Source organism: Saccopteryx bilineata, chromosome 3 (genome assembly GCF_036850765.1).
Source record: "Saccopteryx bilineata isolate mSacBil1 chromosome 3, mSacBil1_pri_phased_curated, whole genome shotgun sequence".
In the NCBI taxonomy this organism is placed as follows: Eukaryota; Metazoa; Chordata; class Mammalia; order Chiroptera; family Emballonuridae; genus Saccopteryx; species Saccopteryx bilineata.
This window is the reverse complement of record NC_089492.1, coordinates 256,298,392-256,311,321: the sequence shown is the minus strand read 5'-3', so window position 1 is coordinate 256,311,321 and position 12,930 is coordinate 256,298,392. Positions and strand designations below refer to the sequence as shown.

The following is a 12,930-nucleotide window of genomic DNA, read 5'->3' as shown; positions in this document are numbered from 1 at the left end:
TTTAGAGAAGAAAAACAGAGAGATAGAGAAGGGAGGGAGGAGCAGGAAGCATCAACTCCCATATTTGACTTGACCAGGCAAACCCAGTGTTTTGAACTGGCGACCTCAGCGTTACAGGTCGATGCTTTATCTACTGCACCACCACAGGTCAGATTTATGTAGGGACTTACTAGGACTCACTTGTTCTGAGCTCCAGCACTGGGGCAGCAGCTTGAAAGACACTAGGGACATAGCAGGAAGAACTGAATTATCCAGAGAGGGTTGGAAGGGCAACTTTATCTGCCAGACAGAGGTGTTGGCAGAGATCATTATTCCTCTTCTGAGCTCTCGCACCACAGAGCTGGCAGGCTGAAGCCATATCCGAGTCTCCATCAACCTAGCTATCACTATTCGTTTAGCCCTGGTGATTTCCTGAGAATTTTCCCCCACCTCACTTATAGGCCAACCTAATCTGTTTCTAGTGGCTTTTTTATATGGCTGGCTTGTCTTGGCTCATGCTTCAGACTTGCCTAAAATTTCTCAAACAAGTAGCATTTGGCCTTTGCATATCCTGTACCTCTTGTTAAGTGACCCCAGGCCTGGTACTAGTGGCATCCAGCCTTGTTTCACAGCTTGGCTTCTCCTGAACACCTCTAAGGTCATCACAAATAGCAGCTATCTGTAGGTCACTTTGTAGCTCATGCTGGGTAGCCCTGGGGAGAACACATGTGGTGAGTGATCTTGACTGCACCTTGTAGTGAACCAGGTGGACAGCTTCAGACCATAAGCAACACACTCAGGCGTGAAGTCATGGGCACCAGAGGTAAGTCCTGCTTTTCCGAATGGGCCTTCACAGCTGATCATCCATGGTGGTCACAGGTAGTCCTTTCAGCCAATCAGTGCTGAGGGTAAATCCCTCTCATTGATGCAATGAAGGCTTAATTATAATAGGAGGTGTACACAGTCTACACAGGGTGGAGTGCTCAGCTCAGGTGAATGGGAAGGCTGTGTTGCTGGACCTATGGACCTATAAGACACCTTCTACATAAAACCACTCTACCAAGGCTGGGTAGAGATGTAGGAGCCCTACTTAGTACATAGAAAAAAAACAGGGAGGCTGTCAAAATGAGAAGACAAAATATGTCCAAATGATAGAATGGAGCAAAAATCCAGAAAAAGAACGAAACAATATGGAGACAACTAATCTACTAGATGGTAGAGTTCAAAACACTGGTTATAAGTATGCTTAATGAACTTAGTGGAAGAATAGATGAACTAGTGAGGACTTCAACAGAAAATAGGAAACAAAAACATTAAAAAAGAAAGTCAGAAATGAAGAATATATTAACTGATGAACTGAAATGAAGACTACATTATAGGGAATCAACAGTGGAGTAGATGAAGCAGAGGATCAAATTAGGGTTTGGAAGATAAAGCAGAAAACAGCCAGTCATAATAGCGAAAAGAAAAAGAATCCAAAACAATGAGGATAGTGTAAGGAGCCTCTGGGACAACTTCCAGTGTACCAACATTTGTATCATGGGAGTGGCAGAAAGAGAGAGCGAGCAAGAAATTGGAAACCTATTTGAAAAAATGACAGAAAACTTTCCTAACCTGTTGAAGGAGATATACAAATCAAGGAAGCACAGAGACCCAAACAGGATGAATCCAAAGGGGCCCACACCAAGACACATCATAACTAAAATGTTAAAGGTTAGCCTGACCTGTGGTGGCACAGTGGATCAAGTGTTGACCTGGAATGCTGAGGTCACTGGTTTGAAACTCCGGGCTTGCCCAGTCAAGGCACATACAGGAGGCAACTACCAATACAAGTTGATGCTTCCTGCTCCTTTCCCTGTCTCTCTCTCTCTCTAAAATAAAAATCAATTAATAAAATCTTAAAATGCCAAAGGTTAAAGACAAAAATAATCTTAAAAGCAGTGAGAAAAGGCCCTGGCCGGTTGACTCAGTGGTAGAGCGTCGGCCTGGCGTGTGGGAGTCCCAGGTTCAATTCCCGGTCAGGGCACACAGGAGAAGCGCCCATCTGCTTCTCCACCACCCCCCCCTGTCTCTCTCTTCCCCTCCTGCAGCCAAGGCTCCATTGGAGCAAAGTTTGCCCGGGCGCTGAGGATGGCTCTGTGGCCTCTGCCTCAGGTGCTAGAATAGCTCTGATTGTGGCAGAGCGATGCCCCAGATGGGCAGAGCATCGCCCCCTGGTAGGCATGCCGGGTAGATCCCGGTCGGGCGCATGTGGGAGTCTGTCTGACTGCCTCCCCGTTTCCAACCTCAGAAAAAAATAAATAAATAAATAAATAAAAGCAGCGAGAAAAAAGTCATTAGTTAACTATAAAGGAGCTCCCATAGAACTATCTGCTGATTTCTCAACTGAAACTGCAGGCCAGAAGGGAGTAGAAAGAAATATTCCAACTCATGAAAAGCAAGGAGTTAAAACCAAAATTACTGTACCCAGCAAAGCTATCATTTAGAATTGAAGGACAGATACAGAGCTTCCCAGACACAAAAAATCTGAAAGTAGTTTATCAAACCAATATGAAATGTTAAAAGGGTCTTCTTAAGAAGAAAAATGATTTATAAAGTGAATAATAAAATGGCAATAAATACATATCTATCAGCAATTGATTCTAAAAAAACGAAATAAATGAACAAGTAGAACAGAAATAGCCTTAGGCACAGAGAACATTTTGACGGTTGCCAGATGAGTGGGGGTTTGGGAAGAATGGGTAAAAAGATGAAGGGATTTAGAAGTACAGATTGCTAGTTACAGAACAGTCACAGGGATGTAAAGTACAGCATAGGGAATATAGCCAATAATATTGTAATAACTATGTATGGCATCAGATGGGTATGAGATTTATTGGGATGATTATTTAGTAAGTTATACAGTGTCTAATTACTGGGTTGTACACCTGAAACTAATAAAATATTGCATACCAACTGTAATTGAAAAATAAATATGTTGTTTGTCTTTGTTGTTGAGTTGTAAGAGTTCTTTCTTTATTCTAGATAGTAGACCCTTATCAGATATATAATTTAAAAAAATTTTTCATTCTGTATTATCTTTTTACTGTAATTATAATGTCCTTTGATAAAGTTTTTGAGGAAGTTTAAGATTTTATTGTCTAAGATTTACCCCTATGCTTTCTACTATGAGTTTTATGGTTTTAGTTCTTACATTTACTTTATTGATTCATTTTGAGTTAATTTTTGTATATGGTGTGAAGTAGGGGTGTCCAAATTCACTCTGTCTCATGTGGGTATCTATTTGTTAGATATTCTTTTAAAAGTTAGAAATAGACATCTAGAGTAAAGATCAGTTTTAGGACTGTAGCCAATGATTTGGAAGCTGTGGGCTAAGCCATAATTCCAGAAAGTACAGAGAATGAAAAGGAATGTAAGGAAGTATTAACAATTTATATGTGAAAGGACAAATAATATAAGATAATGAAGTATTCAATTTAGGATGAATTTTAGAGGAGTTCAGATTAAGTGCATTTACTGTCTATTAACGTGAGAATTGCTTCCTTTCCCCTCGTCTTTTTTTGTGAGATGAACATGTTTCTAATGCCACCTAGTGTCTTTTCAAAGGTATGAGAGTAATGTTTCATAAGAGATTTTAAAATAAAAAGTTGGGAGAGTTTCGTGAGTTTGAATAGCATATGAGCAGCCTAGTTGCTTATTCTCAAGAACGTTCTTAAGACTGAAGCAAAAGAACAGACTAATTGTTTTGCCAAAGCAGAGTGGAACTGGATTTTATCTTGGATTATTAAACATTTTTTTCATATCTTTGAAAATTTGTAAAGAATTTAAGGTATACAACCTTAAAAACTAGTGGCTTTCATATTTTAAAAATGCTTTTAAAATTAAAAGTTTTTAGATAAATTGGTTGACAGGGACTATCGAAAGAAATCTTACTGAGTTTGAGGGTTAGAATGCATGACAGAACATTTATGCAAGCTTTGCATAAAGTTCTGTATATGTAAAAAAGTGGTATTATTAAACTACCAGTTAAAAGTTATAACTATAGGTTTTTAAATTTTGTACAGAAAGTCTTAGTTGGACCCTTAATGTCATGTGTTGTTATGCATAGGTGTATTTACTGATGTTGGGGAATGATTGAAAAGTACTGATATTGATACATTGATACATTACATTACATATGTCATGTAAACAGAGTTGAATTATTAGAGATACTTGAGTTGGGATAGAGAACTACTATTTACTAAACCTACGTTCTTTGTATATGTATTCTTTATTTTTTTAAGTAACTTTTTGAGGTAGATAGAATTATCCTATGAAATTCAGGGCTGCAGAAATTTGTTCATGTTTGTTCGTCTCACATATTTATGAAGTATCTATCCACTTGTATCACCTGTAAGGTATTTTTCCCCGCCAAGAAAGAAGGAAGGGGCCAGAGCCAGGAAGTGTGGAATAATAAAAGGCTTTATTGAGTACAGTGCGCATCCCGCCGGAGAGGTCCTCTGGTCCCAGGGGACAGAGATCAGAGGAGTCAGAAGGAGTGACCCGCATGGGAGATATTTAAAGGGTCCCTAGGGTGGTCGAGCTAATATGATGTGGTGAAATCTCACTGGCTGACAGTCGCTTTTTTCCCAAGGACTCCTGGGAAGTTTCTTTTGGTGTGCTTGGCTGTGGGCAGTCCTAGCCAAAGTTCCTGGCTAGGGAACCCACGTGACCTTCCCCCATTATCCACCGACTTTAAATCACCAATGTACCAGGTACCTGGATTACAACAGTAAACAAAACAAAATTAAATACTTTGCTATAAGTGAATGTTAGAGCAGGACTTCAAAAGCAGGTCAGTTTGACTTAGAAATCTATTTCAAGACTTCTAAGTAAGTGGAGAGAAAAGTCTTGGTCAGGTTGGATTATTTGAATTGCATATTTTGGGCCAGATTTATTGATAATTTTCTCAACTGTGCAGATAAGTGAAAATTTTGATTAGAATTTTAGTTGGTTTTGATTACATGAAAACTTCTGTGAGGTATTTCTATGCAAATAAAAATGAAAATATGTTTGATTTTATTCCACATATTTGGCAGGTTCCTGCCAGGAAACAGACAAATGATGAGATTATAATAAAAGGATATGGGCAGAGTATAGTGAAATTGCAACATGCACATAATATCTTCTGCTTAGTATAACCTGCTGCTATTATTACCTAGGGTTGGATAAAGGTAAAGGGAGGAAGTGATGCTTGGATCTTGGGAGACAAAGGGGTCTGTGTGTAGATGACAACCTGACAGTTGATATGCCTTGTAGTAATGGGATACATCCAGCTTAACATAACCTTGCAGGGACCAACCAAGGAGAATAAATTGTCCTCAACATTCTCCCTTACCCTCTGTTTGTTCTGTAATCTCCTGATGGTGCTAACTATTGGCTAAACCCATCTGAATAGAAGAAGGCAGGGGAACCTCTGGTCAAAGTTCATAATGAATCTTCAGTATGAGGTACAGGGCATGTTCTGGAGGGGCAAGTGCATTTTATCTTGCACATCTTGCAAGATTTTAAAATATTGAGCTTATATATAATTTTTTAAAATTTTATTTTAATGAAAGGTGGGAAGGCAGAGACAGACTCCTGCATGCACCTCAACTGGGATCCACCCCACAAGCCCTCTAGGGCAGTGATTCTCAACCTTTCTTTTTTTTGGCCTTTTTTTTTTTTTTTAAATAAATTTTTATTAATGGTAATGGGATGACATTAATAAATCAGGGTACATATATTCAAAGAAAACATGTCTAGGTTATTTTGTCATTAAATTATGTTGCGTACTCCTCGCCCAAAGTCAGATTGTCCTCCGCCACCCTCTATCTAGTTCTCTGTGCCTCTCCCCCTCCCCCTAACTCTCTCCCTCCCTCCCTCCCATGTCCTCCCTCCCCCCACCCCTGGTAACCACCACACTCTTGTCCATGTCTCTTAGTCTCATTTTTATGTTCCACCAATGTATGGAATCATGTAGTTCTTGTTTTTTTCTGATTTACTTATTTCACTCCTTATAATGTTATCAAGATCCCACCATTTTGCTGTAAATGATCTGATGTCATCATTTCTTATGGCTGAGTAGTATTCCATAGTGTATATGTGCCACATCTTCTTTATCCAGTCTTCTATTGAAGGGCTTTTTGGTTGTTTCCATGTCTTGGCCACTGTGAACAGTGCTGCAATGAACATGGGGCTACATGTGTCTTCACGTATCAATGTTTCTGAGGTTTTGGGGTATATACCCAGTAGAGGGATTGCTGGGTCATAAGGTAGTTCTATTTGCAGTTTTTTGAGGAACCACCATACTTTCCTCCATAATGGTTGTACTACTTTACAGTCCCACCAACAGTGAATGAGGGTTCCTTTTTCTCCACAGCCTCTCCAACATTTGCTATTACCCGTCTTGTTGATAATAGCTAATCTAACAGGGGTGAGGTGGTATCTCATTGTAGTTTTGATTTGCATTTCTCTAATAACTAATGAAGATGAGCATCTTTTCATATATCTGTTGGCCATTTGTATTTCTTCCTGGGAGAAGTGTCTGTTCATGTCCTCTTCCCATTTTTTTATGGGATTGTTTGTTTGTTTGTTGTTGAGTTTTATGAGTTCTTTGTAAATTTTGGATATTAGGCCCTTATCTGAGCTGTTGTTTGTAAATATTTCCCATTTAGTTGGCTGTCTATTTATTTTTATATCAGTTTCTCTTGCTGAGCAAAAACTTTTTATTCTGATGTAGTCCCATTCATTTATCTTTGCCTTCACTTCTCTTGCCATTGGAGTCAAGTTCATAAAATGTTCTTTAAAACCCAGGTCCATGATTTTAGTACCTATGTCTTCTTCTATGTACTTTATTGTTTCAGGTCTTATATTTAGGTCTTTGATCCATTTTGAATTAATTTTAGTACACGGGGACAGGCTATAGTCGAGTTTCATTCTTTTGCATGTGGCTTTCCAGTTTTCCCAATACCATTTGTGATTCTCAACCTTTCTAATGCCGTGACCCCACAATACAGTTCCTCATGTTGCAGTGACCCCAAACCAAAAAATAATTTTGGTGGCTACTTCATAACTGTAATTTTGCTACAGTTATGATTCGGAATGTGCATACCTGATATGCATTATGTATTCTCATTGCTACAAATCAAACATAATTTAAACATAGTGATTAATTACAGAAATAATATTTAATTATATATTGAGAAATATTTATTACTAATGGACCTCCTTACCTAGTGTATTGGGGCTACCATTCCGTAAATAGCTGCTTAACTTATGGGTCTGTTTTTTCCTGATTAGTGGCAAGTTTTCTATATAGAACAGTGTGAACTACATCATAGGATACACTGCAGTTTCTGCACAGCATGGTATCTTTCAGGGCTCTTTCACACTATAAAGCAGCGGTTTCTGTGGTGGAATCCACATCTCATTTACTTCAATGGAAGACCCGTGGATCCCGCAGAAGAGAGGTCTCCTGTACGGCAGATATGCGATTCCGACACATTTCTTCCTCTCCTATTCAAGTCAATGGGAGGCTGCAGCAGATTCTGCTCAAATATAGAATGTGTTGCTTAATTTTTTCTATAGGAGGCAGATCTTTTACACTGCAGAATCCGCACAGCAGATTCCTCAGTGTGAGGCCTCTTTCAGTCTATTGGGGGTGGCGGATTCCACCTTTGGAATTTTTCTGCTCTAGGAAAAGTTCTAGCGTGGAAAAAATTAAGCACCATGCTCTATATTTGAGCGGAATCTGCTGCGGCCTCCCATTGACTTGAATAGGAGAGGAAGAAATGTGTCAGAAACTGTCATTTCTCCACCTCTTGTTGAAATCAAAAGGAGGCTGCAGCGGATTGTGTGGTAACCCAAGATTCTCGGGAGCTCTCTTCCACAAAATCCGCCGCACTCCCAATGATATCAATAGGAGGCGGATTCAGTGCCGGAAACTGCTGATTTGAACCCTGGACTTTCATACACCATGCTGATTTCAGCAGTTTCCTCATTCAGAATATGGGAAAATAGTGGGAGATATGGGAGATAATTATACATTGGGGAACAGTGTGAACTACATCTTATAGTGGTCTCTTATAGTATAAGACCAATGTAGTTCACACTGTGTAAATGTATGGTGCTTTGTGTAAGTATAAGCTGCTTTGTGTACTGTGTAATGATTACACACAAAGCACCTTACACTTACACAGTATTGTGTGTATGGTGTGTGCACTGTTTTTACATTATTAACCTTTTTTACACCAGCAGGCTGTCTCACAGGCTCTCTTGGCTCTTCGCCTCTTGCCTCTTCACCTTCTAGGCTTCTGTCCTCTGGCGCTTGCTGCACCCGCCCACTGATGATGTCAGCAAGCGCTGGACACACATAATGCGCTGCTATGTACTGTGGAGTGTGCCCCCCCTTCCCCCTCCCCTTAGGCCCGGGAGGGATGATGCAATCAGGTCTGCGCATGACCACAGGCATTCAGTTTGTCCATAACGGCGTGCGTTCAAGCTGAATAGCGCTGCTGCAGACCGTAGCGCAGCTTCTCAGCGGCTAAAGCCATCAGAAATATGTATTTTCCGATGGCTTTAGACGACCCCTGTGTTTTGGTCATTCGACCCCCGCCTGGGTCACGACCACAGGTTGAGAACTGCTGCTCTAGGGGGTGATGCTCTGCCCACCTGTGACTATTGAAAGAAATGGCTCCGTTGCAACTGGAGCCTTTTCCTAGCACCTGAGGTGGAGGCCATGGAGACATCCTCAGCTCCTGGGGTCAGCTGGTTCCAATTGAGCCATGGCTGCAGGTGGGGAGGACAGAGAGTGAGCCAGAGGGTTGGGGGGTGGAGAAGCAGATGGTTGCTTCTCTTGTGTGCCCTGACTGGGAATTGAACCCTGGACTTTCATACACCATGCTGGGCTGATGCTCTACCACTGAGCCAACCTGCCAGGGCTATAAATTGTTTTGCCTATCAGTTACTTTATGTTAAATCCTGTTGCAATTTTAATCAAAGCATTACTAATTTGTTTCATAAACCTATTTTTAAGTTTGTCTTGATCACAGAAACCATTTCTTTTTTTTTTTTTTTTTTTTTTGTATTTTTCTGAAGCTGGAAACAGGAGAGACAGTCAGACAGACTCCCGCACGCGCCTGACCAGGATCCACCCAGCACACCCACCAGGGGCGACGCTCTGCCACGACCAGAGCCACTCTAGCGCCTGGGGCAGAGGCCAAGGAGCCATCCCCAGCGCCCGGGCCATCTTTGCTCCAATGGAGCCTTGGCTGCGGGAGGGGAAGAGAGAGACAGAGAGGAAGGGGGGGGTGGAGAAGCAAAATGGGCGCTTCTCCTATGTGCCATGGCCGGGAATCGAACCCGGGTCCCCCGCACGCCAGGTCGACGCTCTACCGCTGAGCCAACCGGCCAGGGCTATTTTTTTTTTTTTTAAATATGGAACGCGCCCTGGCCGGTTGGCTCAGCGGTAGAGCGTCGGCCTAGCGTGCGGAGGACCCGGGTTCGATTCCCGGCCATGGCACATAGGAGAAGCGCCCATTTTGCTTCTCCACCCCCCCCTTCCTCTCTGTCTCTCTCTTCCCCTCCCGCAGCCAAGGCTCCATTGGAGCAAAGATGGCCTGGCGCTGGGGATGGCTCTGTGGCCGCTGCCTCAGGCACTAGAGTGGCTCTGGTCGCAACATGGCGATGCCCAGGATGGGCAGAGCATCGCCCCCTGGTGGGCAGAGCGTCGCCTCTGGTGGGCGTGCTGGGAGGATCCCGGTCGGGCGCATGCGGGAGTCTGTCTGTCTCTCCCTGTTTCCAGCATCAGAAAAATGAAAAAAATAAATAAATAAATAAATATGGAACGCTTCTCGAATTTGCGTGTCATCCTTGCGCAGGGGCCATGTTAATCTTCTCTCTATCGTTCCAATTTTAGTATATGTGCTGCCGAAGCTAGCACTCATCTATTTTTTAACAGTTGTTTCTTTAGAACCCAAAATAACACCTGGTACATGGGAGATACATAGTTTGTGGAATAAATGAATGAAAGGAGGATAAATTTCAAATGACAGTGATTTCCTATGAGGTTTGAGAGAAGAATCTTGACTGTAAAACTATGCAAATTGTAAAATAGGGGATATCAGGAAAAGCGTTGTCTTTTTATCCTGAAACACATGTTTTTTCTCTATGAAAAGTCCTTTTACCATATTTTCAAGGAATTTTACCTGATTGAGTTTCCACCTAAGCAACAAATAAAAGGAATCCTTTGTTGAGAACTTATCATTAATTGTATAGGTTCCATGTTCTGTGCTTTGCACTGTGTGCAGTGTCACACGCAGTGACTGACAGGCCTGGTGAAAATCCCCCCACCCCAGACTGTCTTAATTTTTTCATTGTGTTTACTTTGGCTTGTTTACCGTGTAGAGCTCCTTATAGTGTTCCATATAGGGCTAGTCATAAGATACTTGTTCACTTTCTATTAAATGAAAGGATGATTTTTGTTGAGAACATGCATAGATGCAACCTATTCTGAGAATTTATATGTTTAATTTTTTTAATTTCTGCTGATTTTCTAGTTTTTACTTAGTCATTGCCAACTAGTCTTATTAACATATACTAGAGAATTAATATACAGTAGAGAAGTTGATGAAATTATTTTATTCATTCTTTCTAGGACAAGAAACCCTCCTCTATTCGTTCTACTTAGAAAGCTGTGTTTTCTACCAGAAATATGATTCAAGTTCCTACTATACAATTTCTGAGCATGTTAAATCTACTTCTTGGATTCTAATTTATCCAATTATAAAATAAAGCATTTCAGCTAAATTATCACATCGTTTATAAATCAGATTTATTTGAGGAGGGTTCATTATGAACCATTAGGGTAATTTTTCTTTTCAGTCCACATGTCTAAACCCTTCCCTTCTTTGCTCCTGTGTTTACTAACCTCCTAATTATTCCTCCTTTTTTATGTTAAATATTGTCATCAGGCATAAGCCTTCCTACTCTTCCCAACTACTGTTGTTATCTTTATTGTCTTTATCTTCAGCAACCATTGTGTATTCTCCCAATATCCTGACATCACAGTTACTTAACCGCGTTGTCATCATTTCTAGTGTACTTAAGCACCTGCTTTAGGACCACACTCTATGCCTGTCATTGCTCTGAAATGTTCTCCCACCAAAATCATGCTGTATAACTTCCTCATTACAACTTGATAGGTTTTTAACTCCATCACTTAATTATTCTTAAAATACACCAGTTCTTAGGTTTATCAGCACTTGTATTTGATTCTTCTAATTTTTTCCTGTCTTTTCATCTTTTCTCCCTTTTTAGATTAGATTCCATGGTCCATTAACTCTTTAATGCTTTAGTCAATGTAATCTTTTGTCCTATTTTTTTTGTCAATCCACTTGGTAAATCTTGCTGGGAATCTTTTGCCTTTGTATTAGTGTAGTCTACTGAAGAAATCCACCCATGGAACAGATTGGTGGCCCTATAAAATTATGATTTGTGGCCTTGTCCGGTTGGCTCAGTGGTAGAGCGTCGGCCTGGCGTGCAGGAGTCCCGGATTCAATTCCCGGCCAGGGCACACAGGAGAAGCGCCCATCTGCTTCTCCAACCCTCCCCCTCTCCTTCCTCTCTGTCTCTCTCTTCCCTTCCTGCAGCTAAGGCTCCATTGGAGCAAAGTTGGCCCAGGCTCTGAGGATGGCTCCATGGCCTCTTCCTCTGGCGCTAGAATGGCTCTAGTTGCGACAGAGTGACGCCCCAGATGGGCAGAGCATCGTCCCCTGGTGGGCATGCGGGTGGATCCTGGTCGGGCGCATGCGGTAGTCTGTCTGACTGCCTCCCCGTTTCCAACTTCAGAAAAATACAAAAAAAAAAAAATATATGATGAGTAATGTCAGCCAGTCCTCAAGAGTGTTTGCCAATCCTAACTTTTTCTTTTAATTAACTCATCTTGTTCTCTACATTGTCTGTTTTAAATTTTTTGATCTTCTTAAATCTTTACAATCACTTTATTCTCTGTGATTTCCTTCTTAATTCACAGAGAAAGAAAATAGCTTTAATTTGGAAAGTTCTTTTTTAAAAAAATAAAAATATGTTTGATTATTTAAGTGAGAGGAGGGGAGGCAGAGAGGCAGACTCCTGTTTGATCCCTGATCGAGATCCAACCATTGACTGACCCCCATCTGGGGTCGGTGCTCTCCCTTTCTGGGGCATATGCTGGCAACTGAACTATTTTTAGAACCTGAGGCGGAGGCTTCACAGAGCCATCCTCAGTGCCTGGGGCATTGTGCTCACATCAATAGAGCCATGGCTGCAGGAGGGGGGGAGAGAGAGAGAGAGAGAGAGAGAGAGAGAGAGAGAGAAAGAGAGAGAAGAAGAAGAAGAAGAAGGAGGAGGAGGAGGAGGAGGGGGAGGAGGGGGAGGAGGAGGAATGGGGAGGGTTGGAGAAGCAGATGGTCACTTTTCCTGTGTGGAATTGAACTGGGACTTCCACACGTGGGTAGATGCTCCACCACTGAGCCAAACAGCCAGAACCTGGAAACTTCTTTAGCTTCTTTACCACTAAAGTTAGATATTTTGTTACTTGTACCTGTTTTTCTTCAGTAATAATGGAAGAAATATGCCTCCATTAAAAAAAAAATTTTATTGATTGATTTCAGGGAGAGGGAAAGGGGTGGGGAGAGAGAGACAGGAACATTGAGCTGTTCCTGTATGTGCCCTGATCTGGGACCGAACCAGCAACCTTTGTACTTTGGGATGAGGCTCTAACCAACGGAGCTATCTGGCCAGAATATGCCTCCTTCTATCTTTGTTCTTACTCTGAGTCCTATCCTAGTAGATCCCTGTACCCTGACTGGGATCTACTCGGCAACCCCTGTATGGGGCAGATGCTGAAATCAACTGAGCTATCCTCAGTGCCTTAGGCTGACACTCAGACCA

General features: G+C 41.6%; 1 protein-coding gene and 1 non-coding gene across 7 annotated transcripts in view; one reads left to right on the top strand and one right to left on the bottom strand.

Annotated features, from left to right (window-relative positions):
- Positions 1–12,930, top strand: part of MAST2 (microtubule associated serine/threonine kinase 2) — a 214,924-nt gene that overhangs the window by 56,526 nt on the left and 145,468 nt on the right. The gene's annotated exons all lie outside the window — the stretch shown is intronic.
- Positions 9,834–9,940, bottom strand: LOC136332654 (U6 spliceosomal RNA). Its single transcript, XR_010730820.1, has one exon. It is a non-coding gene; the product is annotated as a U6 spliceosomal RNA (small nuclear RNA).